This window comes from Mesocricetus auratus, unplaced genomic scaffold (genome assembly GCF_017639785.1).
Source record: "Mesocricetus auratus isolate SY011 unplaced genomic scaffold, BCM_Maur_2.0 Super-Scaffold_100022, whole genome shotgun sequence".
Taxonomy (NCBI): Eukaryota; Metazoa; Chordata; class Mammalia; order Rodentia; family Cricetidae; genus Mesocricetus; species Mesocricetus auratus.
In genome coordinates, this window is record NW_024429203.1 from 31,519,207 (window position 1) to 31,545,936 (window position 26,730).

The following is a 26,730-nucleotide window of genomic DNA, read 5'->3' on the forward strand; positions in this document are numbered from 1 at the left end:
CCCTCACCAAGCATGTGGTTTATTTTACAGCAACACCAGTGAAAGAAACACATCCTGGCCCTGAAACTAGAGCCAAAAGACTAAAAGGGGCCTGTGAAGGAAACATACTTTGGCCCTGAAACCAGAGCCAAATCTGGCCCCCACTTCATGAACATGAAACCAACCAATCCTTGAACATGAAAACCATCCAACCTCTAGCCCAAACTCTAATCAATCTTGTCCAAGCTCAAGAATATTGAAATCTGACTGATTCCCTCCCTGAAAATCTCCCTGGAAAAACTCCACCCATAAGAAACTCTATATAAGCCCTATATTGGCAGCTGCTCTTTTCCACCCTGGCAGAGACAGCCAGACTACTGGGTTCCTCCTTCCCAAATGAATCCCTTGAAAGAGTTTGGGTGAAGACCTGCTTTCACCGGAGTGGGGCAGAACATCTGCTGGGAAACTCTCTTTGCAGAGTGTAGCAGAGAAGAAACAGACACCTCCACTGGGAATCTCTCTTAGCGGAGCTAGCAGAAGTAACAACTTGTTGTTGGGGCTGGAGCAGACTGCTACATTTCTGCAGGAGTTTCCCGCTTGGCAGACTGAAGCCGGACAAGTAACAACTTGGGCCAGAGCTGAGAAGAATAGAACCTCTCTCCTGGAAATCTCCCTAGTGGAACAGAGCAAAAGAAAAGCAATGGATACATCCACAGGGAAACTCCCTTAGGTGATCACAGCAGAACCCTGGTGTGGTGGCTCTCTAGGAGAGGAGCAGGATTGCCACATCTGTGGGGAGACCATCCCCCCCCACTAGAACCCTGTTTCAGATGGCCTGACTTCCCAACAAGTCAGGACCTTTCTCCTCACAGCTGTAAGTATCCAGGATGCCTCCATTCACAGAAAAAAGAAAAAATATATATATAGTCTTCCTGACAAGTCAGGATACCTTTCCCTCCAGAGCTACAACACTTGCATGCATAGCCTGACTTCTGACAGTCAGGATACCTTTCCCTCTGGAGCTGTAACACTTGCAGATAGGGTCCATCAAGGTAGAATGAGAGCAAGCAGGAGGCTGGGTAGCGGGAACAAGAAGCTAAGAGCTCCCATGTTGAACTGCAAGCATAAAGCTGAGAGAGTGAAATGGTGCAAGGCTTCTAATCTCAAGGCCACCCCTAGAAACAGATTTTCTCTAGCAGGGCTGAACCACTTCTCCCTCCCCCAAACATCACCACTAACTGGTGTCCCAGATTTCAAATGCTTGAGATTCTGGGAAGCATTTCTCAATCAAACCAGTATAGAATAGTAACAACACACATCATAGAGTAGAAGGAACGCTCTTTCCAGCAGCCTCACCCGGTGACCACCAGACACAGAACCTCACCATCTAGTTTGCCTTGGTTTTCTGCTTGGATGGAGCTCACCTCACATGTCATGAACCGCTGGCCTCACTATGGAGTTGCACTGTCGGCCCAGGTAGTGAGCTGTGGCAAGGGATACAGCAAAGGGCCTGCCTTCCTATGCAGAGGCCCTGTGGGGGCGGGTACCAGGGAGGCTGCTGGATTTTCCCAACGTGTTTGACCCTGGAGCACTGACTTCCATCTCTAACCTCTGAAACATCTGAACTCTGGACCACACTGAGTCAGCTCCTCCCTGCTTCATCCTCACCTCTTCACCTACCCAGGCTAAGAGCAGATCCCCACTTCCTCAGAGAACCCAGGAATCTTACATTTCTAGTATGAGATCACTGTACATGAAAACATTTGACATAAACTTTTGGGACTCCAACTAAAGACAACACAGTGCTTCTAAAGGCCAGGCAATTTTTAAAGTGGACCCTTTCTGAGTTGGAAAAGGCACGTTTTACCTGCTGGGAAGTCAAGGAAGAGGGAACCCAAAGGAGCATACTGGATTGCTTAAGGATAATACGGCCTAAAATCGCATTTGCACAGCAGTTAACCTCACCTCAGAGGCCGGCCCCATGACTAGGTGCTAGGCAAATGTCCCCAGCCACAGTCAAGCAAGAAGCGTGGGAGAATAAATTACACAGGCAAAAGAAGTTCGATGGAGTCTGTTGACAACAGTAGGGTCCCTCAATACTGGATCGGAACATCAAGAGCAGTGCACTGATTACAACCTGGGCAGATTCCTCTTCTTCCTGCGCACCTTAGACCTGTCCTGCAGACTCTGCCCTCCCTCTTGTCTCCAGATGCAGAGGAATGCAGCTCTGCCACTAAAAGGAGCCAGGGCAGAAACAGGGACAAGAGGCAAAGCACACTAATGTCCCTGTGGCAGAGACCTGAGAAAGTGTAACTGCAGCATCCTGGGTACAGTGAGCCTCACGAGGAACAGAGGAAGCTCTGGGTCTGAGTGCAGTCACAGCGGGACTGCAGGCCTGGAGACTAGAACAAGTGATGATGACTTTGCTCAACCCTGAACCCCAGCATTGTGGTGGCAGGCCTGTGGGTTTGCACAGCCAGGAGCACAAAGGCTGATCCTCAGGCCGGCCAGCTCTCAGAGTCCCAGGTGTCAGAACACGGGCTCCTGGAGTGTGGGAGCAGCATTGCTACCACCTGGGATTCCGAGTCCTTACTCTGGGCCCACTGAATCAGAATCCACATTTTAACAAGACCTCTGGAGATTAACTACTTACTGGCTTCCAGGGCTTCCATAGAGAGATGTGGGAAGACAATGAAAAGAGCAGAGAGAAGGGAAAGATAAAATCACACAGAGCTCCAGGAAGCACAAGCAGAGCTCGCAGAGCAGGCCTAGTGAGACCAGGAAACTCACTCTGGCTACAGGTCACATCTGAATAATCTCCATCTTTGATTCCAAGAAGTCACTGGTCTTTGTGTGAATTCTACATGCTAAGATGTCTAAGCAGCGACAAAAATATTCTGCTGAGCTCTAGGGGAGCAGGGAGATTCCAAATAGGAGCCAGTGACAAAGTGACAGCTCTGAGAATTCTGGTGAACAGGAAGAAATTTAAATCATAGTCTACCCTAAGGAGACTGCTCTGGTTACCTTCATGTCAGCGCCTCAGGATGCTCACTCGGCTCCTCCATTGTCTGTGCTCACCCTGAGCAGCTACCAGCCCTGATACCTTCCCAGTTGAGCTGAGGACCACACAGAGCATCGCCATGGTGCAACATTTAATCCTAATTAATAACAAACAAGTATGAATGTGTTCCTCAGTAAGAGTGGGGCGACTCTTCAGAGAGGCCCCTGACAGTGAACTGGTATGAGCTGCAGGGGTAGTGAACAGTACTGAGGAGGGGCATCTCCCTACTTCTTCCATCTCTTCTATCTAAAGCAACCCGTACATCCTCATGAGAACAGAAGCCAAGGGAGCCTTTGTACTCCATCACCCTGGATATGAGTCCTGAACAGCCCTGCATAAACACTGGGCTCCAGAACAGCCCTGGATAAACACTGGAGTCCTGAACACCCCTCATAAACACTGGAGTCCTGAACAGCCCTGCATAAACACTGGAGTCCTGAACCTGCATAAACACTGGGCTCCAGAACAGCCCTGCATAAACACTGGAGTCCTGAACAGCCCTGCATAAACACTGGAGTCCTGAACAGCCCTGCAAAAACACTGGAGTCCTGAACAGCCCTGCAAAAACACTAGAGTCCTGAACAGCCCTGATAAACACTGGAGTCCTGAACAGTCCTGCAAAAACACTGGAGTCCTGAACAGCCCTGATAAACACTGGAGTCCTGAACCTGCATAAACACTGGAGTCCTGAACAGCCCTGGATAAACACTAGAGTCCTGAACAGCCCTGGATAAACACCTGGACTCCCGAAACAAGCTGCTGAAGTCAGGATGTGCAGTCAGTTCAGAGAAGAGGCAAAGGGGGGGTCACATAGAGGAAAAGGTTGACATGGTGACCCTCCTGGGTGCTTTGCCCAACCCCAATCATCGCACAGCTAAGCACCATGTCCCAGCATGGTGAGTTGCCACCATAGGCCTATGCTACTAAGAAGTAAATTGAAAAGCATGGGTCCCTGGAAATCAGAACTATATGTGGTTTTTATTTAATTCAGGGAAGCATTTCGTTTTGTTTTCTTTTTTAATTTTCATAAGAAATTTGTCTTTGTACTGGTTTGAATGAGACCAATGTAGAAAAAAAAAGAAAGAACATGGAGGGTATAGTCTTGGAGGAGGTATATTACTGAGAGTGAATTTGAAGTTTCAAAATGCTGGATGTCCCTCCCCCTCTGTCCCACCTCCCACTTCCCTTCCCTCTCTCCCTCCCCCTCCCCCCACTCTCTCTCTCTCTGTCTGCAACTAATGGATTAGATGTGAGCTCTCAGCTACTGCTTCAGCACTCCAGCACCATGCCTTCCTGCCTGCTGTCTTGCTTTCTGCTGTGATGCTCATGAACTCACCCCTTGAAACTGTAAGCAAGCCCCCAGCTAAATGCTTTCTTTTATAAGTTGCCTTGATCATGGAGTTTCTTCACAGCAATAGAAAAGTAACTAAGACAGCGTTACTAGGGCTGGAGAAATGGCTTAGTAGGTAGTATCATATGCTCTAGAAGCATAGGGACGTGAGCTAGAATCCCAGCATGTGTGCCAAGAGAAAGGCATGGTTACAAGTGCTTTAGCTCCATCATTGGGACATGAGATAGGCATACCCCCAAAGCCAGCAGAGCAAGTTTCTGGTTCAAAGAGAGGCAATAGGGTAGGGGGTGGATAAAGGAAGACTCTCAATAGCCTACTCTGATTTCCATGTGCACACACCCACATGTTCGCCTGCACACACCACACTTGTACACTGCCCATAACACACTTAAACATGCACACAACACGTGTTCACTGCACAACACACTTCCACATGCATGCACCACACATGTACACTGCACATACACACACACACACACACACACACACACACACGTTCACACTGCACATAACATATACTTGCACAAGAAAAAGAAATATGTGTGGTACTTTAAACATGATATTTAAATGATGTTACCAGAAAATACATAGACACTTGTTCCAGAAAGCTCAGAAGCGAGCATCATTTCATCTTCATTATCTCAAGCTTTGAGGAAATCATTTAACCTTTCTAGGCTTCACTGTCCTCGATTTATGGTTTCTATTTTAATAACTGCTGCCTTCTCAACTTCACAGATGTTTTGTGAGGCTCAAATAAGATAATGAATACTTAGTCCTACAATTCAAAATAACTAAGGACAAAAAAATAAATAAAAATGACACTCTGCCTTCAGACAGCCTGCTCAGGCTGGGGTGATTCTGAGTGCTGAGAGCTGTAAAGGACAAGGAGGGGACACCATCATGAAGCAGAAAGACCAGGGGTCTTTGAAGCCCAGCACATTGAAGTAAACCCAACGCTGGCCATCATCATGGGTTCAAGTTTAGGCAAATCACTATTTTTCTTAGCTCCTTAGAGGGTGCTGGTGTAAATGAGAATAAATGTGTGTGACTTGCCTGGCCCTTTTGAGGCAGTTATCCTCACTGCTGGAATGACCATAAAGTAAGAAGTCATATGTTCTCCACTGAGCAAATATATAACTCAGATGTGCCCTTCGTCCGGGGTTCAGCTGAATTTTTTCCATTGAACACTAACTGGCCAGGAGAAGGCAGAGTCTGCTGCCTCTGTCAGGGTAGTTAGCTAAAAATGCATGCCCAGCAGCACTCTAGATGTCTGTCTAAGTTATGAAATCGTGTTTTCTTGTCCCTTAGGGTTTACAAAGTAGAAGAAGTGAAGGAGATGCAAGCTGTTCATAGACATTCTGCTGCTTGGCTGCACACCTGTCATAGGTTGGAAAGAGGCTTAGATGATAGACAACGAGAGGTTAAAGTGATAGTATCAACATCCAAATATTATTGGTGATTACAATGGACAAAGCTACAAATGGTGACAGGTCTCCTGAGGATGCTGCGGTTAGAGAGCAGTCTCAGTGACGGAGGCATCTCAAATGTGGTTTAAGGGGAGAGAGCACAAGGTACATGCCCACTCTGTCATAACACAAAGCTCCACCCTTCAGCATGCAGCCCGAAAGAGTGAGTCACCAGGCACAGATGCCAAGGCTGAAAGAATGCTGCATCATCCTATGAAGAGCTGACTGAAGAAGAGCCTGAGGTACCTTCCAGGGGGACTCAGGGGTTAGCTTGCTGGTGGCAGCTGGCATATGGGGTGGTAGAGACAGCAAAGAATGCTCAGGAGCCTAACTATGGGCTCTGGTGTGTGCATTGTTAAAGCTAACAGCTAAGCCTAGTCAGACTCTTTGAACTTGGCCATCACTATGGCTTAGATCAGAAAGAGTTCACCAAACTCATACATGGAAGGCATGGCCCCCAGCTGATGGCACTATTGAGAAGTGATTATATAAGGACACTAATGTCATAGACAGATTAATTCATTGATGAATTTATAGCTGGACAGGCTGTTACAAAGTGAAGCATAGCTGGAAGAAGTAAGTAGATCACTAGAGGCATGACTCTGAAGGGTGTATCTTGTCCCTAGACCCTCCCCTCTTCCTGCTTTCCTGGCTGCTATGTCCTGCTGTGGCGTTTCTGTCTTGACACAAACCAAAAAGCAACAGAATCAGCTGACTGTGGACTGAACCAGGAACCTAAATAAACATGTACTTTAAACTGATTTGTTCAGACATTTTGTCCTAAGGGTAAAAAGTAAGTAACACAAATATTAAATTTCCTCAAAGATGGGAGAAGAGTTGTTCTTTAAAACATTCTCCTCTTATTCTCCTGTACAAGAGGTTTCATTTATAATTTGAATTGCATACACTCGAGCATAGTGCAACTGCAAAGTGCAATGCAAAAGTAAGCTGTGTTTATAGCTGTTATTATGACTAATGGAACTCCAAAGACCCCTTGCGATGTACAAAGGACAAAACAGTTTTAGAGGCACAAAGAACTTGGGAATCCATCCTAATGAATAAAATGTCATTTACCATCTTGGCTTTTTTCTGATCTTTAGAGATTTCATAATCTTTCCTGGCATTTCAGTAAAGCCAAGGAACCATACTCTTTTTAAAGCTAATTGCCTGGAAAAAAATTCCTCCTCTCTCCAATGCAGAATAAAAACTGTCTAGCAAAGACAGAATCCTAAATATGAGCCGCCGCTGCAGATAAGATGGGAACTAATTTGAATCCCCTATCACTTCTACTCAGACCAAAGTTTCTATGCCCAAGATTCTGACATTCGTTGGCATCTTATCTGTGTTTGGGCTCTGTGTCATATATATTGGTGGGTTCTGTGTCATATATATTGGTAGTTATCTGTTATCAATCTCCTTCAAGTTCTACAAACTCCTTATGACTGTGGCTAAGTTGGATTTTCATGAAAACAGGATTGGGAAGCCGTTGTTCTCTGTTCTTGGAAGAGATTGAAGAGTAACAGACAATGAATGAGTGCTATCTGCCAGTTGGGTGACTTGTTTCATTCTCTGAACAAGTATGTCCCAAGTTTGGAAGGCATTGATAATAGAAAGGTAAGAAAACCTAGCCTCAGTTTTCTTTTTTTAATTAATTAAATTTATTCATTTATTTTACATCCCATTTGCAGTTGCTCCTCACTCTTTTCCTCCCATTCCCTCCCCCAACCTTCCCTCCCCCACAATCCACTCCTCCTCTGTTTCTATTCAAAAAGGGGCAGGCCTCCCATGGGTATCAGCAAAGCATGGCATATCAAGTTAAGGTAAAGCTAAGTTCATCCCCTTGTATTAGGCTGGGCAAGATAATCCAGTATGAGAAATATGTTCCCAAGAGTCAGACAAACCGTCAGGGACAGACCCTGCTCCCTCTGCTAGGAGTACCATAAGTAGACCAAGCTGCACAACTGTCACTCATATGTAGAAGACATACATTGGTCCCATGCCATCTCCCTGGCTGTCGGTCCAGACTGTGAGTTCCTATGAGCCTAGGTTAGTTGTTTCTGTGGGTTCCTTTGTGATGTCCTTGAACCCCCTGGCTCATATAATCCTTCCTCCCTCTCTTCAGCAGGGTTCCCCAGGCTCAGCCCAATGTTTGACTATAGGTCTCTGCATCTATTTCCATCAGTTACTGGATGAAGCCTTTCGGGGGACAATTGGGATAGTCAACAATCTATGAGTATAGCAGAAGATAGTTATAGCCTCAGTTTTCTTGATAGTGAGTACTGTCATCTGTTTCCAAGAAAATGGAGGGTTGGTTTTTAAACTGATTGCATAGTAAATAAAAAGTACCATGAGCTGACAATGTCAAGAAAAGAGCAGGGAACTCAGAAGCCAGGGTAGGATGAAGATAGCTGGACTTTTGTTAAAGCAGGATGCTAAAACTCGATCCATACAGTAAGATCCACCAAGAGCTGGGACGGGGCAGGTAGCACACACCTAAGGATATGAAACACCTAAGAAACATAGTTCTGGAGCAGATCTTATGCTTAAAGCAATGGCCTTGGCAAGGAGGCCTTTGCTATGGCAAAACTTTGTCTACAGCATGCTACTGCCCAAACCAGCTGTGCTCACACTCTTCATCCCTTTAAAGCAGTTTATGCATCACTTCCACTAGAAAGGCCATCCTCACCACCATCCCTTCCTAAAGGAGTCTGGTACCCACTCTCGTTCTCTTTTTGTAACACTGCTGCAAGGCCCACACTGATGATGATCTGTTTGTTTATCTTTCTTCCCCCTCGACACTGTGAGCTCCTGGAGGACACAGAGTTGGCCTTATTTATTATTTACCACAGTGCCTATTACACTTGGCATACACAAGTGGAAGGGAGGGAGGGAAGGAGGGAAGGAGGCTAGTAAAATCTTTATCGGTCTAGGTGCTCAGCTGTTACACAAACGCCTGAACTTACACAGAGACTTTGCAAATGAAACATGCCATAAACATCCCTCCCCTCCAGGTCAAGGGCAGAAAGTCAGCAGAGTGTCAGTCAAGTCTCTCTCCCTCAGCTAGAGAGACAAGCCGTGAACAGCTTGCAAGTGTTCACTGCCTTCTGTGCTGGGGGAATTTGGCTATGGGGCTCTTAACGAGATCAAGCTGAATCGCACAGTTTCATCCTGTCAAAACGCATTGGAAATCTTTCTTGGGTGATTTATCATGGAAATGCACATGGCAGGGAAGGGGGATTAGAGGAAGCACAGAGAGTCACTCAGCTTACAGTGCTCTGCTGGCACCATGCCCACGGTGGCCACGGCTGCTGATGGACAAGGCTAGGCCGACACTAGATAGATGGGCTCCTGAGAGAAGGCCACCTCCCGAAAATAAATAATCAAGGCCACTTCAAGAAAAGTGTTAACACACAGCAGCCACAGCCAATAAATCCTGGACATGTAGGTTCCAGTGAGGGAACTGGATTCATTGCAGCCACCACCATTACTTCCCAGCCAGATGAACTAAAACAAAGAGTGCCTCAGATCTGCTCCCCAAAGTCAACAGTAAAACGTCCCTAATTTAAAGCAACAGTGTTCATCCACAGTTACCTGAAGTCGCTGCTACAGAGAACATTGGGTAAAACACACATATCCAGGAATTTGAAACTGTCATCCTGAACCCTCTACACATCTATAAATATTTTCTCCCAACTGTGGGAGCTAATCTCAGACTAATCCTTATTGTCATGGTGTATCTGTGCCACTGTAGCAATCGGGAGTTCTTGTTAAAAGTAGCATTAACAAATGCGAGCTCAAACACAAAGCAGCTGTCATTTGTCAATGTTGTTTTGTAAAAAGGTGCCAGCTTGCACTGCAGGGCCCTTGAGGGCAGAGACTCATTGTTCCAAGGCTGAGAGCCTGCTCCTTGCCAGGCAGGACACTGAAAACAAAGACTACAAGGACAGAAGGCAAACAGCTCTGCTCCCCGACCCTAGAATGTAGTGGGGAAGATAGAAAGAAATAGCTAGAGATGAAGAGTCAGAAAAAAAGATCATTGTACACGAGTGAATTGAAAGAAGCAAGCCTAGATTGACCTGGGACAGAGCGTGTCCAGGAAGACTTGTGTCTGCCACTGTAGGCATATGTGCAGATCTCCTCTCAGGAATATAGTGTAAGTAGTGTGTGTGTGTGTGTGTGTGTGTGTGTGTGTGTGTGTGTGTGTGTGTGTGAGAGAGAGAGAGAGAGAGAGAGAGAGAGAGAGGACATTTGAGATCTTACAAGCTTTTCCTTTTTGTTTCTTGTTTGTTCACATTATCTTTATGAATAAAGGGAATTATGAATGTATTGAGATCTGAAGAATTTGGAAGTTCATTGGCAATGAGGAAAAGGGCACAAAAGCAATGGGGTTCAATTTACCAAGAATTATGATATATGTGTGTGTATACATGGCGGGAGGGAGGGAGGGAGTCCATGCCAGCTTTGAACTCATTGGTAGTAGAAGATGACCTTGAACTCTTGATGCTCCTGTCTCTACCCCTGAGTGCTGTGATTACAGGTATGCACCATCACATCTAGTTTATGTGGTTCTGGGGATGGAACCCAAGACTTCACAGGTGCTAGGCAAGGATTCTACCAGCTGAGCAATATCATCAACCCCTGGTGTCTGTAGTTCTGAAAATTACTTCTCAATAATAATTTTTAAAAGACAAAGAAAGTAAATATAGTTTCAACCCCCCAAATCCCTGAAAGCCTCAATGTATAGATACCAGTTAGATTTCTGGGTTTTAGATTAAATGAGGAAATCATGCAAGAACTAGGAACTGTTAAAACAAAAGAAACCACAGGAAACAGAACTGCACTGTCGCTGAATCACAGTGTCAGCTCACTGGGACTGCAGAACTGCATTGTTGCCAAATCACAGTGTCTGCTCACTGGACGGCAGTCACAAAACACCCCAGATTTAGAACTAAGCTTATCCTTTCAGTGTTCTGGGAACCAGAAGTCAGAAACTGAGTCAGCAGGACTGGGTTCTATTCTGCAACTAAGGAATTCTGCCCTGTGCCTGTACCCTGGCTTTTGTAGGGCCATTTGTACTCAGCATCCATTGGCCAGTCTCTATCCTGGCTCCCTGGGCTTTCTCCCAGTGTGTGCCTCTGTATCCGATTTCCCTCCTCTTATAAGAACACCAATCCTTGAACTAGGGCTCACTGTACTCTAGTCTGAACTCATCTTACTTGGTTACATCTTCGAAGACCCTATTCTAACTCAGGTCACATTCCCAGGCACTGGGACTAGGGTCTCAACATACCTGTAACATAGCAAATGCACCAAATTCATATGAATGTGAGCCCTCCCCGCTTTTCAACCACTCCTTTTTTTTTAACCAAAGATCAGCTATGTGTCTCCTCAAACTCTACCCAGGATAATAAGGGAAGGGCAAACAGCAGTAGGAGCTAGAAACCTCAATGCTAGCTACCTCCTTTATCTCATTCCTTATCTCAAACCTAAGGAACTCCCACAGCCATGAGGGACCTATTCAACCACAAAGAGGCAAGGTTTCTTTTCCGAGCTTTTAGCTGAAAACCATGTGAGCTACAACCTACCCACTGTTGTGCATGCCAAAGTGTGAGTGTGCACACATGCCCTAGGGTGCCACATATTTGAAATGGTTCTGGTGCTCCTTTATTTGTGCTGCTTGCTCCTTCTGCAGAAGCTTGGCCTTCTAGAACACTGAGAATTCTGAACAACACATCATTTTTTCTTACTCAGCAACACACATTGGTAGCTAAAAGGTGAACGGAGTGCTAAAAGTAATATATAATTTTAACAAATGGCAGAGGAGTGATAGAGCAATCATGTTTTATGAAGGAAAGATTAATTACAGTGGGAACAAACATAGCATGTACCCAGATTTAAGCTTTCATAACAACAGATGTCACTAACACCTCTGGGTGTTTATTCAGTATTTGTGCCCCTTGCTCTTAATTGTAGCTTGAAATAATGACAGTTGGGGAAACTTAGGTTGGTACTAAACTCATCCCAAAGCTTGATTTACAGCTGGTCACCTCCCACTTGGCAACAGCTTGAAATGGCTACAGCAGTAAGAAGTCTGGAAGATTTTGCCCTTGAGGTTAAGGTATTAAACAAAATGAAAACTAATCTCACTTCAGTGAAGTGTGGTACTTAAAAGTTGAATGTTTGAGTGACAGTCTTATAAAATGTCTCCCTTTAAAAATGATTTTATTAGAGTAATTAAACGTGTAGAAAATGATGTCATCTTTCTGCTGCTGTACAAGGCTCTATTCTAATCTCCCTTGCTCTCTGGAACTAAATAAATCTATACATAGCCTTCCTTGGTATATATTTCACTCATTATCTCTATATATAGATCTGTAGACAGGATATTTCCTGTGAACACAGGTCACGCTCTATTCACAGGGGATTACTACTTAAAACCTGAAACTGTAAATTCTTTTAATAGTTCACAGAGCCAGTCATGGAAGGGAAAAGTCAGAAATAGTCTTTAGGGACCATGGCTGTACATCTATTTCCTTAACTACTCAGCAAATTGTTACCAAATATTCATCAAACACACACACACACACACACACACACACACACACACACACACACACACGGGGGGTATCCATTGTTGTGGGCTTAACATCAACAACAAAAAGAAAGCGTAAGATGTAAAAATAATGGGAGAAGACTCCCCTCTCCTGAGCTCCATACTAGGCCCACAGCCGCAGAAGCCTTATGGGTAGACAGACTGGTCCTAGGAACACCAAATAAGACACTGTCCACCACCCATTAAATCCCTTTAAGCCTGCCCAACAACCCCATAATGCACTCCACCCCCACTGCTCCCCTCCACAAAACTCCATATCCTTGTCTACAACTTCAGAAGAAGATGTAATTCAGCTGTACTGGAGCACAGGCCAGATATAGGAACCCCAGTACCAACAGCTGTACTAGTTGCCAGGCTGGTCCTAGGAACCCCACAGATCAGAACAGATATAGGGATTCCAGTCTTTACCCCCTCCCCTGGGCTCCATATCCTGGTCTACAACATTAGAAGAGGACTTCGGCTTTACCAGAGGTCAGGCCAGATCTAGGGATCCATAGCCCCAAAAAATCCAGAGGGAATACCCTACTGAACCTGAAGACATGCTAGTTACAAGAACCCTTGGCCATTTAGGTCACAAGTCCAGAGAGGAAAGAGAAAACAAAAAATAAAACACCCATCCAACAAAGACAAATGCAGGAATCAATACCAAGACCTGTAATCATCCCAAATCCATATGCCTAAAAGTCAGTGTAAGAACACAATCAATAATAGAAAAGGCAATATGGCATCACCAGAGCCCAGCTATCCCACAACAGCAAGACCTGAACAATCCAACACAGCGGAAGCAAAAGAAAATAATCTTAAAATTACTTAATGAAGATTATGGAGGTCCTTAAAGAGGATATGAAAAAAGCCCTTAAAGATATTGAGGAAAAGACAAACAAAATTTGGAAAAAAGCAATAAATTCCTAAAAGAAAACAAAGAAAAAACAAACAGATAAAGGAAACTGTTCAAGACCTGAAAATGGGAATAAAAGCAATAAAGAAAACACAAATGGAGGGAATCCTGGAAATAGGAAATTTGGATAAGTGGACAGGAACTACAGACACAAGCATCACCAACAGAATATAAGAGATGGAAGAGAGAAACTCAGGTGTTGAAAACATAATAGAGGAAATAATTCCATCAGTCAAAGAAAATGTTAAATATAAAAAATTCTAACACAAAACATCCAGGAAATCTAGGACAGTATGAAAAGATCAAACATAAGAATAATAGGAATAAGAGAAGTCCAGCTCAAAAACCCAGAGGATATATTTTTAAAAATCGTAGAAGAAAATTTCCCAACCTAAATAAGGACATGCCTATAAAGGTACAAGAAGCTAACAGAACACTGATAGATTGGATCAGAAAAGAAAATCCCCTCAGCACATAATAATCAAAACACTAAACATATAGAACAAAGAAAGAATTTTAAAAATGATGAGGGAAAAGGCAAGTAACATATAAAGACTGACCTATTAGAATCATATCTGACTTCTCAAAATAGACCCTAAAATCCAGAAGGACCTAGACTAATGTCTTGCAGATTCCAAGAGACCACGGATGCCAGCCCAGACTACTATATCCAGCAAAACTGTCAATCACCATAGATGGAGAAAACAAGGTATTTCATGACAAAGTCAGATTTAAACAATATATATCCACAAAACCAGTCCTATAAAAGGAACTAGAACGAAAGCTCCAACCCCAGAAAGTTAACTACACCCACAAAAACACAGGCAATAAATAATCTCAGACCAGTAAAACCCAAAGAAGGGAAACCCATAGGCTCTCCATCCTATCCCTCCCTCCCTCCCTCCCTCCCTCTCTCTCTCTCTCTCTCTCTCTCTCTCACACACACACACACACACACACACACACACACACTGCCACCACCACCAACAAAATAACAGGAATTAACAATCATTGGTCATTAATATCCCTCAATATCAATTCACCCATAAAAAGACACAAGATAATGGATTGGATATGAAAACAGGATACGACATTCTGCCACATAAAATAAACACACCTCAGCATCAAATATAAACATAGTAAAGGATCAGAAAAAGATTTTCCAATCAAATGGATCTAAGGTGTAGCTATCCTAATATCTAAGAAAATAAACTTCCAACCAAAATTACTCAAGAGAGATGGAGAAGAAGATTTCATATTCATCAAAGGAAAAAATCCACCAAGATAATGTCTCAATTCTGAACATCTATGCCCCAAATGTAAGGGCACCCACATTTGTAAAAAAACGAACAATCAAAAAATTACCAAAGTTTAAATCACACGTAGAACCCCACACACTGATAGTAAGAGACTTTAATACCTCAGTCTCACCAATGGACAGGTCATTCAGACAGAAACTAAACAGATAAACAGAACTAACAGTTGTTATGCCTTAAATGAGCCTAACAGATATCTACAGAACATTTCACCCAAACTTGAAAGAATATAACTTCCTCTCAGCACTGCATGGAACCTTCTCTGAAAGTGACCGTATACTCAGCAAATACATCAGTAGCCCTCCTATATTTGAACAAAAAAATACAGGATAGCTAAAACAATCCTGTACAATAAAAGAACTTCAAGTTCTACTACAGAGTAATAAAAATTTTTGGCTTTTTTATTATAAACTTTGTAAGCCAAAATTTGACAAGGAAGCCACAATAGAATAAAGAAAGTATCTTCAACAAATAGTGTTGGTCTAACTGGATATCCACATGTAGAAGAATGCAAATCGCTCCATATTTATCACCCTGTACAAAACTCAAGTCCAAGTGGATCACATATGGCAACATAAAATCAGATACACTGAACCTGATAGAAAAGAAAGTGGGAAATAATCTGAAACACATTGGCACAGGGGATCACTTCCTAAATAGAACACCAATATCACATGCTCTAAGATGGACAATTAATAAATGTGACATCAAGAAATTGAAAAGCTTCTGTAAAGCAAAGGACATGGTCAATAAGACAAAACAGCAGCCTACAGAATGGGGAAAGATCTTCACCAACCCCACATCTGATTTCCAAAATATATAAAGAACTCAAGAAACTGATATCAAAAAACCAAATAATCTAATTTAAAATGGAGTACAGATGTAAACAGAGAATTCTTAACAGAAGAATCTCAAATGTCCAAGAAACACTTAAGGAAATGATCACCATCCTTATCCATCAGGGAAATGCAAATACGAGTTTCTCTGAGATTCCATCTTACACCTGTCAGAATGGCTAAGATAAAAAAAAAATACAAGCAACAGCTCATGCTAGAGAGAATATGGAACAAGAGGAACACTCTTCCATTGGTGTTAGGAGTACAAGCTTATATAGCCATTTTGGAAGCAGGTGTGGTGGTTTCTCAGAAAATAGGGAATCAACCTATACCACAAAACCCAGCTATACCACTTTTGGGCATATAACCAAAGGATGCTCAGTCGTACCACAAGGACACTTGCTCAACAATATTCATAGCAGCTTTAGTTGTAATAGCTAAAATCTGGAAACAACCTAGCTGCCCCTCAACAGAGGAATGGACAAAGAAAATGTGGTACATTTATACAATGCACTGTTACTCAGGTGTTACAAAACAATGGCATCATGAAATTTGTAGGCAAATGGATGGAACTAGAAAAAAATCATCCTGAGTGAGGTAACCCAGACCAAGAAAGATAAACATGGTATTTACTCACTCATAAGTGTATATTAGCTGTAAAATAAAGGATAACTATGCTACAATCCACAGACCTAGAGAGCCTAGGTAACCAGAGGGTGTGTGAGGGACACCTAGATCTCCCTGGAAAGGGGGAATGGAAGTGTACTGAGGATAAGTGAGGATGAGAACATGACTGACCAGGTTCAAGGAGCATGGAGGAGCATGGGTGAGAATGCTGAAGGGGACTGCTGGGAACAGGGTTGGATGGAAGGGCACGCTGGAGCAGAGAACTCTCCCAACAGTCTATGGGGAGGACCTCAGCTTAGACTCTTAGCAATAGTGGATAAATAGCCTGAACTGGCCAACTGTGAGCAGATTGGTGCCTGGCCCATTTGTCATGAGAGAAGCATCATCCAGCAACTGGTGGAGGCAGAAGCAGAGACCCACAGCCAAACATAGGCAGAGTTTGGGAATCCTATGGAGGAGGAGAAATGAGTGTAGGAGCTAGAGAGGTTAAGGACACCACACAATCAACTAATCTAGGCTCATAGGGGTTGGCAGAAACTGACCAGACAAACAGGGAGCTGTTTGGGACTAACCTAGGCAATCTACGTATGTGTTACAGTTGTGTAGTTTGGTCCTCTTGTGGGTCTTTTAACAGCAGGAACAGGGGCTGTCTCTGACTCTTTACTGGATCACCTTACCCAGTCTGAATACATGGGAGCTGTCTAGTCCTACTGCAACTTGATACACTATACTTTATTGATTCTCATATAAGACCTGCCCTTTCCTGGAGACAGAAGAGGAGGGGATTGTGGGATGGGAAAAGCAGTGGGCGGACTGGTTGGGGAGGATGGGGGGATGCTGCAACCTGGGATATAAAATAAATAGATGAATTAAATTAATATAATAATAATAATAATAACAATAATGTGGGAGAAGTATATCCTCCTGCTTTCAGCAGTGCAGCAGACTGAGCTCCTAAGTACAGCAGGTCCAGTATCATCAGCAAGAGCAAGCTGAAATATACTATGTCCCTGCTCAGTTCCCATTGCAACTGCTCACTTCCTTCATAAAATGACATGTTGCATGTCATTACCTTTCATATCTGGGTTAAGCCAGAGACTGCCTTGCACGGTAGAAGCCAAGGGTGACTAGGAGAGAAGAGCCCACCAAGACCAAGAGCCTAAGGGTTTTGAAACCATCCAAAAAGTCACATGACATTAGTCCTGTCCAGGGATTCTTAACCCTGAAGGGCGTTCAATGTTCTAATTACTGTGTAAGGAAATTGTATAGATTTGAATAGAAAAAAATCACATCTTAGTTTCATATTAAAATTCCTTATTATGCAGAATGTAACAACAAATGACATCAGTTGGAGCATTTGCTGCCTTTGCCTACAGAATAAATCATAGATATCAGGGTTTTGCAGAACACCTTGAAATCATACCTATGCTCATTATTACTGTTTTGCAATTATGGCAGTTATTAGGCAAATCACTAAACCATGTAATTTTTAAAATCATACATATTAATACATCACACATTTGATTTTTAGTACTTTGATAATTATACTTTAATATATAATTATAATAATTCATAATACCAAAAATTCTGCAAACTCAAAATATTCCAAAGTGATGCATCTGCTTCAAGAGATTTCGAGAAGAAGCCAGACATTAGCATCACTGAAAAAATGAGCTAGAAAAAAGGTGACTTCCAGTAAAGAGAGTCTCTAAAGAAAACTACATCTCTGCTCTAACTGCAGAAGGAAAATTAAAATAATATTACAGATGCCTGCTGTCACTGAAGACATGTGTGAATTTACCATCTGGGGCTGGAGAGATGGCTCAGTGAGAGCCCTTACAGCTGTTTCAGAGGACCCAGGACCCAGGCAGGGCAGCTAACAGCCACCTGTAACTCCAGATCCAGGAGGAGCTAAAGACTCTGACCAAGATGGGCACCAGCTTCATGTATGTAAACCCACATAAAGGAAAACACACATACACACACAGATACAACTTAAGATTTAAGTTATTTTAACTGGGATATAGACTCAAACTAGACTTAAGATCTAAAGTTTGATATTTTGATCTAATTAGACATGGGTTAAAAGATAATTGTGATATTGGGAAATATTTCTTAATAATTCTTGAGTCAAAGATTAAAGTTATGAAAATTAAAATACACTTAAATTAAATTGAAATACATTTAAATTAAATAACACATTATGAAACTTGGGAATGTCAAAGTAATCATTTGAGGAAATCTATTATTTTGTATGTTGAGCAGAGAAGATAGGGGATAAAAATTTAAAGTTTAATACTTAGAAGAAAATTATAATGGAGCCATTTTTATAGATAAGGAATTCTAGTCTTTAATCTATGTCTTGGTGACATTTGAGGTATCTCATTGGAATATCACAGAATCTCAAGTTCTTCAAAAAACTATTTCTGGAGGCCTGAGAGATGCTTTTGAGGGTAACTTCCGTGCAGTCAAGCCTGAGGATCCAAGTTCTGATCCCCCAGGACCCACATAAAAGCTGGATGCACTGGTGTACTTATCTGTAATCCCTGCTTCCCTACAGGGATGTGAAAGGCAGAGACAGGAAAATCAGGAAGCTGCTGGGCAGCTCAGCAACAAAACAACACTGAGACTGTTGAAACACAGGGACTGACACACAGAGGTGTTCTCTCAAAGACAGTGGGAAATGGAAAAGATAGGTTGATATATATGCCACTGACAAATGCCTCTGGAAAAAAAGAAATCCACCACACGAGATTCACAACAAAATAGAAAGCCTGTGAAGTTCTATAACCGTTTTAAAAAACTGAACTAATAAAGGTCTTCTCAGATGATGTGTGAGGTGGAGAATAATCACCTAGATATAAATACTTCATGATGTACATAGACATCAAAACATCAAAGTATAACATATAAATGCATATACATAATCATTATATCAAATAGAATTAAAAGCCAGTGGGACAAACCTTTAATCCCAGCACTCAGGACGCTGGGGCAGAAGCAGGAGTGGGAAATGGAAAAGATAGGTTGATATATATGCCACTGACAAATGCCTCTGGAAAAAAAGAAATCCACCACACGAGATTCACAACAAAATAGAAAGCCTGTGAAGTTCTATAACCGTTTTAAAAAACTGAACTAATAAAGGTCTTCTCAGATGATGTGTGAGGTGGAGAATAATCACCTAGATATAAATACTTCATGATGTACATAGACATCAAAACATCAAAGTATAACATATAAATGCATATACATAATCATTATATCAAATAGAATTAAAAGCCAGTGGGACAAACCTTTAATCCCAGCACTCAGGACGCTGGGGCAGAAGCAGGAGGATTTCTGTGATTTCAAGGCCAGCTTGGTTTACATCGCAAGTTCCAGGACAGCCAGGATTTAGATAGATACCTTGTCTGAAAAGAAAATAAAAAAGAAAGAAATTAAATTTTTAAAAAATCCACAAATAATGAAAAAGGTAGAATTAGAACTTAAAGTCTTCTAGTAGATATAATCAAGAAACAGTCTCAGCTTCCATATAAAAAATGTTGTCTTGGTATCAAAAGTTATGAAAAGTGCTGGGTACTGATGGTGCTCTCCTTTAATTCCAGAACTTGGGAGGCAGGTGGACCTCTGAGTCGAGGTCAGCCTGGTCAACAGAACAAGTTCTAGGACAGCCAGAACAACACAGAGAAACCTATCTCAAAAACGAAAATGGAAAAGAAAGTAAAAGACTGTCAGTCCCTTTCCTAGACGTCTAAAAGGTGCTGTAAATTGAATCTAGCCATGTATGCAAATGACATCATGGCCAGTCTGAGTCCATTCCAGGAACACAGTTTGATTTAACACCAAATAATGTAATGCATCACATTCATATGTTAAAAGAGAAACATCATTTCGTTATCTCAATAAATGGAGAAAGATCTTTCAAAGAAATTGAATCATTTAATACAGGCGTTTAAACAAGACAGCAATTTCATTAACCTACAGCTACAGAGACAAAGAAAACATTTCAAGTGGGGGTATTAGGGATATTATATGTAAAGCACAAAACAATGTAGGTTAATAGATAGACATTAGTGTTACATTGCCACTACAGTAAGAAAATGAGAAATCATTGTGAGGGCAAGGGGAGGTTTTGCCAATTTTGCAAGAATCAGAGATCCTACCTAGTATCAAATTTTGTTCACAATTCAAATGCTAAAAGTAACTACAGAGCTGGGGGAAATGATTCGGTGGGTAATATACTTGATGCACTATATAAGGATCTGGGTTCAGATTCTGGAGTTAAATATTTAGAAACAATTAAAACAGTGCAATTGTGCTAGATGGCACTCTCCCCCACAGTCTCAAGTTGGCATGCACCTGTGACCTCAGCATCTGAGGACAGAAGCAGATGATCCCAGAGGTCTCCTGTTCAGTCAACCCAGCTGCAGAGGGATGTGATAAATGCAGTGACAGCCCTTGTCTCAAAACTAAGTGAAATGTTAGAGGATGATGTCAGAAGTTCACTTCTGGTGCTCTCTCTCTCTCTCTCTCTCTTTCTCTCTCTCTCTCTCTCTCTCTCTCTCTCTCTCTCTCTCTCTCTCTCTCTCTCTCTCTCTCTCTCTCTCTCTCTCTCTCTGTGTGTATGTGTGTCTGTCTGTCTGTCTCTCTCTCTGTCACTCACTCACACACACACACACACACACACACACTGCAACACTGCAACACTGCAACCTTCCCTTAGTCCTTCTGCTCCTCCGACCCCCACCCAGCTACCCTGCTCCTGCTTTGACCTCTGGGTAAACAACAGCCACCCACACTACCATATGATGACCAGCACCCTTCAAAATGAGTGTGTAAGGACATAAACAGTCCAGCAAAAAAAGTTTACACTAGGCTAGATCCTTAAGCTAGCCTCTGCAACCTTCAGTTCACATTAAGAAGACAATGTGTATGCCTGGCACTCCTTATTCAAAGTACTGTCATGCTCTAATTAGTGACAAGGGATGCAGCCCAATAAGCAACGCTGTAATTCAATCTCCACCTGTCCCATTAATGTTTGCTGAGCATTTCAAGCCAGCAGGAGTCAGGTCTTCACAGAGGCCTGCTGCAGTCTCATTGCATGGCTCCCCCCGCAATAGCTTCCGGTGGTGAAAAGTCAAACACCATATAGACATGATCCACCAGTACTGAGCTGCTTATTTCCACCTTGAAGAGATTACTCCAGCACTCATGCTTTTAAAATCAAGAAAGAACTGCACTGAGTAAAAGACTTTAATTGTGTTAGGAATAGTTTACTGCTCAAAGTGATATTTGAGCTGCCTGCAAAAAGTGATTGGCAGGATGCCATTTGTACACTTGTATTAATAAATAAGGCCTGCTCCCAGCCCCCCAATCCTTTTACTTTCAAGTTAACGCAAATGTATCTGAAGGTAAGAATGGATTAAGATAAGAAGGTATTATTTGGATGGGAGGATTTGAAAGCCTGTTTTATGATCCTAGAACACTGAGGGGGTGTTTGCCTTTCTTTGCTGTGTGTTTCTCTAGAATAATTTATAGCAAGTTGTGCTCATCTGAACATGAATACAGAGACCTCTTTTGCAGGGGGGAAATGATGCTATTGACCTATGATCAAAAGCAATAATCAAGCCAGGTGTGGCAGTGCATGTATACAATCCCAGCTTTCTGGAGATGAGGAGGGAGACTGAGTCACAAAACCCAGTCACAAAATCTTTGACCCACAACCTGTAAGATGTGCTGGGGCAATGGTGGTGCAGAACTTGTGGAACTGAACAACCAGTGTCTGATTTAACTTGAGCCCCACTCCACAAGAGGGATTCCTTGCCTAACCCTGTTTGAATGGCCAAAAACAAGAGATTGAATAGCCCTGAGACCTAGAGTAGAACCAAACATGACTACCAAAAATAATGATATTTTGCTATACTCATAGATCAGTGTCTTGTCCAGTTGTCAGCAGGGAGGCTTCCCCCAACAGTAAATGGGAATGGATGTTAAGACCCACAGTCAGACATTCTGCATAGAGAGAGTCTAAATTAGAGGTCTCTGTCAGGTCACTTGGAGCTGAGGGAATCCTGGGGAAGAAGGGGCAGAAAAAACTGTAGGAGTCAGAAGGGATGGAGGACACCAAGAGAACATGGGCCACTAAATCAGCTAAGCAGGGTGCATATGAGCTCACAGAGACTAAAGCTGAAGCAACAAGCACAGGGCCTGCAGAGGTCTATCTGCACCAGGTCCTCTGCATGTGTGCTGTGACTGTTATCCTGGTATTTTGGGGCAATTGCAACTGTGGGAATGGGTGCGTCTTTGACTCTTTTGCCTGCTCTTGGGACTCTTTTCATCCTGTTGGATTGCCTTGACCAGCTTTAGTATGAATGGTTTTGGCTTTTCTTACTGTTTTGTTTTGTCATGTTTGGTGGTTGTTGTCTCTTAGAGGCTTGGTCTTTTCTGAAGGGAGATGGAGAGGGAGTGGATCCAGGAGGGGGACACTGGGGGGAGTGGAAGGAGGGGAAAGTGAGAGAATCCATTTTAAAAATAACAATACAGAGCTCAATCATTTAGCAGAATCAGATAAAATGACCAGCTCCTCAATAAGATGCAGGAAAATATGAAATCTGAATTTCTCTAATTCTGACTCTTGTCTATACAGCTTAACAAATCAAGTTTGCTCAGGCTCATTTATTTCCAAAGGTTGGCTGGCAGCCAGCATCGCCAGCCTGAGATCATGGGTCCCAAGGAGCTCCTTATGTCTGTGGTCTGTAGTCTTCCACAGCTAACAATCAGCTCTCTGATGCAGTGAAACTGCCATTTCCACTCTGGTCATGTTACCATAGGGACCGCACCATAGTTCTTTGTAGAAAAGAGCTGTAATGCCCTTGTTAATGGCCCATGCCCTTGACTTTTGAGGCAGCAGAATTATTAGGCAGTGAGAGCACTTGCTTCTAAGATTTCTCCCCTTCACCTTAGGATGAAGGAGGGCAAGGAACCAAGAAAGGAGTGTTCCCATTGCACTGACAAGACCTTTCTACCAGTCTTGCTACTTAGTCAGGGAAATTAGATGTTTTTAAAGTATGGAGGGGATGTATAAAGCCACAGCAAGGGAGGAAAGAATTAAGAGATACAAGTCAAAGAATACCTCATTTCAGCTGGATGAGAAGAAAGCATTTAAGAGATAAGCTTAGTGATTAAAGCCAGGAACAAAACAATAGACTCTGAAAAACCACTGGAAGTATAAATGCAAAGGTTCCTATCTCTAAACAGTAAGTATGTCCTTGCAGTTGGAGTGTAAACTGTCCTCCGTAGGCTTGTGTGTTTGAATACTTGGTCCTCTGCTTAGAAAGCTATTTTGGGAAGTTGTTGAATCCTTAAGAGGTGAGGCTTGATTTCTCTCTCTCTTTTTCCTTGCCTTGGAGATGTGACTAAAGATGAGGCCTAGCAGAGGGGAAGCAGATATGCTGGAAGGGTGAGGGGTAAGGAGCAACAATCTGTCTTCATGTGCCTATAGCACAAAGAGAGATGCTCTCTCAGCCTGGACTCTTAGGGGAGTGCCTTGACCCTACCAAGAGTAAAATGATAGACTCTAGACATCCCCTATGTGGAAGGATTTGGCAATAGGGTGGGAGGGAGGGTGGAAGGGGAGTGCGGGAGGAGGGGAGGGAGAGGGAACTGGGATTGACATGTAAAACAAGCTATTTAAAATTAAAATAAATAAAAATAATGTAAATCAAAAAAAAAGAGCAAGTCTTAGGGGATATAGCATGGCCATCTCTCTGCTTCTCTCTCTCTCTCTCTCTCTCTCTCTCTCTCTCTCTCTCTCTCTCTCTCTCTCTCTCTCTCTCTCTCTCTCTCGTCAGCCAATGAGATAGAATATGGCAGCTCAAACTTCCAATGTATGATGGCTGCCATGCCTTCCCAGTTATAAACCCCTAAACTAAAACAACCCTTTACTTTAGTAAGTTGCTTCTGTCAAGTATGAGGTTCCAGTGAGAAGAGGAAGACACACATGTGATAAGAATGCTTTAATTAGTCCTGAGACTTCATGTTACACCTGATGAACACACACATTTTTATTTGCGAATTAAAAACAACTTTAAGCAAAAAAAGGAGTTAGGAGACCATGGTTCTATGCTCAGCTCAGTCACCAACTCTCTGAAAAGATGGAGTTCACAAAATCTCTCCAGGGCCTGTTCCCTCACCAGCACATCGATTGGGCTTAATCCAACATGTTTTGTGTTCCAAACCACCTCAGTATTTTAATAAGGCTTTGTGTTTGCAGGTTGCAAATGTCTTCCCCCCTATTGGACCATGGTGAGTAAGAGTTGCCAGGTGAAAGACAAGAAAACCAAGCAAGACTAAAAGTGATACATCTTAGAGGTGACAGGCTCAGAGGACGATGGGCCCAGAGGTGCAGAGAGAAGATTCAGATCCTCAGAGAAAGAACTCCACGGACTATGTATGAAGAAGCAAGCCAGAAATAAGACACACCAAGCAATGAATATTGTCTGAGCTACATAGTTGATTAGGATTCATCTATCCCAAGCCAGAAAATAATAATGAGCCCAGTGAAAAGGTCAAGGAATTGAGAGGCATCAGACATGGAGGCAAAAAATTAAATTCCCAACAACCACTCCTCCAAACACTTTAAGCCTTGTGCCTGGGCCATGTATTCCAAAGCCACAGTGGGAGCTGTGGGAAATAAATGTCTAATGGAATACAGTTGTTCTTTCCTTAGAGTGGTTTCCAGTACCTAAACAGATAATTAAAAGTGTGTGTGTGTGTGAGAGAGAGAGGGGGGGGAGAGAGGGGGAGAGAGAGAGAGAGAGAGAGAGAGAGAGAGAGAGAGAGAGAGAGAGAGAGAGAGAGAGAGAATGGCCAAAGCCAAAGCACAGGAGGTCTGCATGTCTGCATGTGAGATACAGGAATCCTAGGGCTTATTTTGCATCATATTTTGTTGTTGCTGTTGTCCCACTCAGAGCCTTGGGGACACACCGTTGCAGTTCCCCTCTAATCTCACTTCTTTGATTCCTAGAAGAGCTCTATTTTCTCAGAGCTTAGGAGAAAGCTTACCTGTCACTTTTACAGACACTTGCTGACTACCTACAGGAAGTCAAATATTGTGGCAGGAACTTAATATAGAGGTACATAAATGGCTAATTAAAAAGCCAAATATCTTGCCGGGCAGTGGTGGCACACGCCTTTAATCCCAGCACTCAGGAGGCAGAGGCAAGCAGATCTCTGTGAGTTTGAGGCCAGGCTGGACTGACAGCCTCCAAAACAATACAGAGAAACCCTGTCTCGAAAAACCAAAAAAACAAAAGCCAAATATCTTGACAGTAATTTTCCATTCCAGTTCCTCGCTGCTAAACAACACAAGAAGCTTTCTGGAGAGTTCTAAAGAGTGTGATCCAGGCGTTGGATCCTTGGTAAAATGAAGAAGAATGGAGTTCTACTGCCTGATCTACTGGTAACTTGCTTTGAGTCAAGGTTAACAGAACTATTTGAGCCCTTGGTTTCCTTCTCTCTCTCTTCCACAGGATTCTGGGATGAGCCAGTGAGTTGGTAACATGGTCTGGCTGATGACAAGCCAGAACCCTGCAACTGCAGGCTGGAGATTTCCTTGGAACCCAGGCTTCCATTCAGACAGGCTTCCTCAGACATCCAAGCTTCCATCAGCTGTCACTGCACCTTCTCCTCAAACCATGTGCATTTAAAAAGCTGGCATAGGCTCCTCTGGAATTCACACACTGGAGCTCCAACCAGACAAGGGCATTCTGAAACTGGAAATGCAGGAAGATGGCAGGTGCTACTGCTCTCCATGAAAAATGAGTTTTAGAGAAACAGCCTCACTCCTCCCAAAGATGCCTGGGGTTTGCGGGTGATTTGTAATGCTTTCACTGAAAAGCCCTAATCCCCATGAACACATTTTGAAGATAGAAATCAATCTTACAACATAACAGGGGGAGAAAATCTGTTAGGAAAAATGAAGAGGAAAAAATCCACCTTATTCTAGAATCCTTTCTACTAAATAAATGAGTTCCAGGGGGGGAGGCCATATCCATATTTTCCCCTCATTCTTGCCATTGCTGAGCAGATGGAAGAGGGAAGATTGAAAAGAGAGACTGTTCTCCATCTCTACCAGGCATCCTATCTCAATAATTTAGGCTGGATGCCATCAGAGAGAGAAAATATTTGTCATTTCACCTCTGAGACTTCCTGGCCTTAGCTTTGACATCTGATACATTGTCAGTGTTCATCTGCAGTAGAAAATAACTAAAACTCCCCACAAAACCCCTCACAAGAATGCAATATGGCACAATAGGCACCACTATGCACCATAGTAGCCATTATCATATGGGTATAGTTGCCACTTTTAAATAATACAACAGAACACAGTGGTTCACTTGAACTCTCAGGCCCATGAATTGTGCTCCAGACTCTGAGACTAGCGAGGGATACAATATGAGCACTCTGAAGGACATACCATAGAAGGCATGGCAGTAAGAATTTCACCAACTTCAGGAGGAGGCAAACCAGGGATCTAGGTTGGATTCAAGAAAGGGTATGGGGCAACGGTAGGAGGTTTG

The 26,730-nt window shown here is 42.9% G+C and overlaps 2 long non-coding RNA genes across 4 annotated transcripts in view; one reads left to right on the forward strand and one right to left on the reverse strand.

Annotated features, from left to right (window-relative positions):
• The window catches only part of LOC110340786, a 144,455-nt gene that overhangs the window by 58,371 nt on the left and 59,354 nt on the right, over positions 1-26,730 (reverse strand). The window lies entirely within an intron of this gene.
• On the forward strand, positions 5,867-24,862 carry LOC121133506. The gene is made up of 3 exons (XR_005870370.1): positions 5,867-6,099; positions 7,331-7,471; positions 24,423-24,862. It is a non-coding gene; the product is annotated as an uncharacterized LOC121133506 (long non-coding RNA).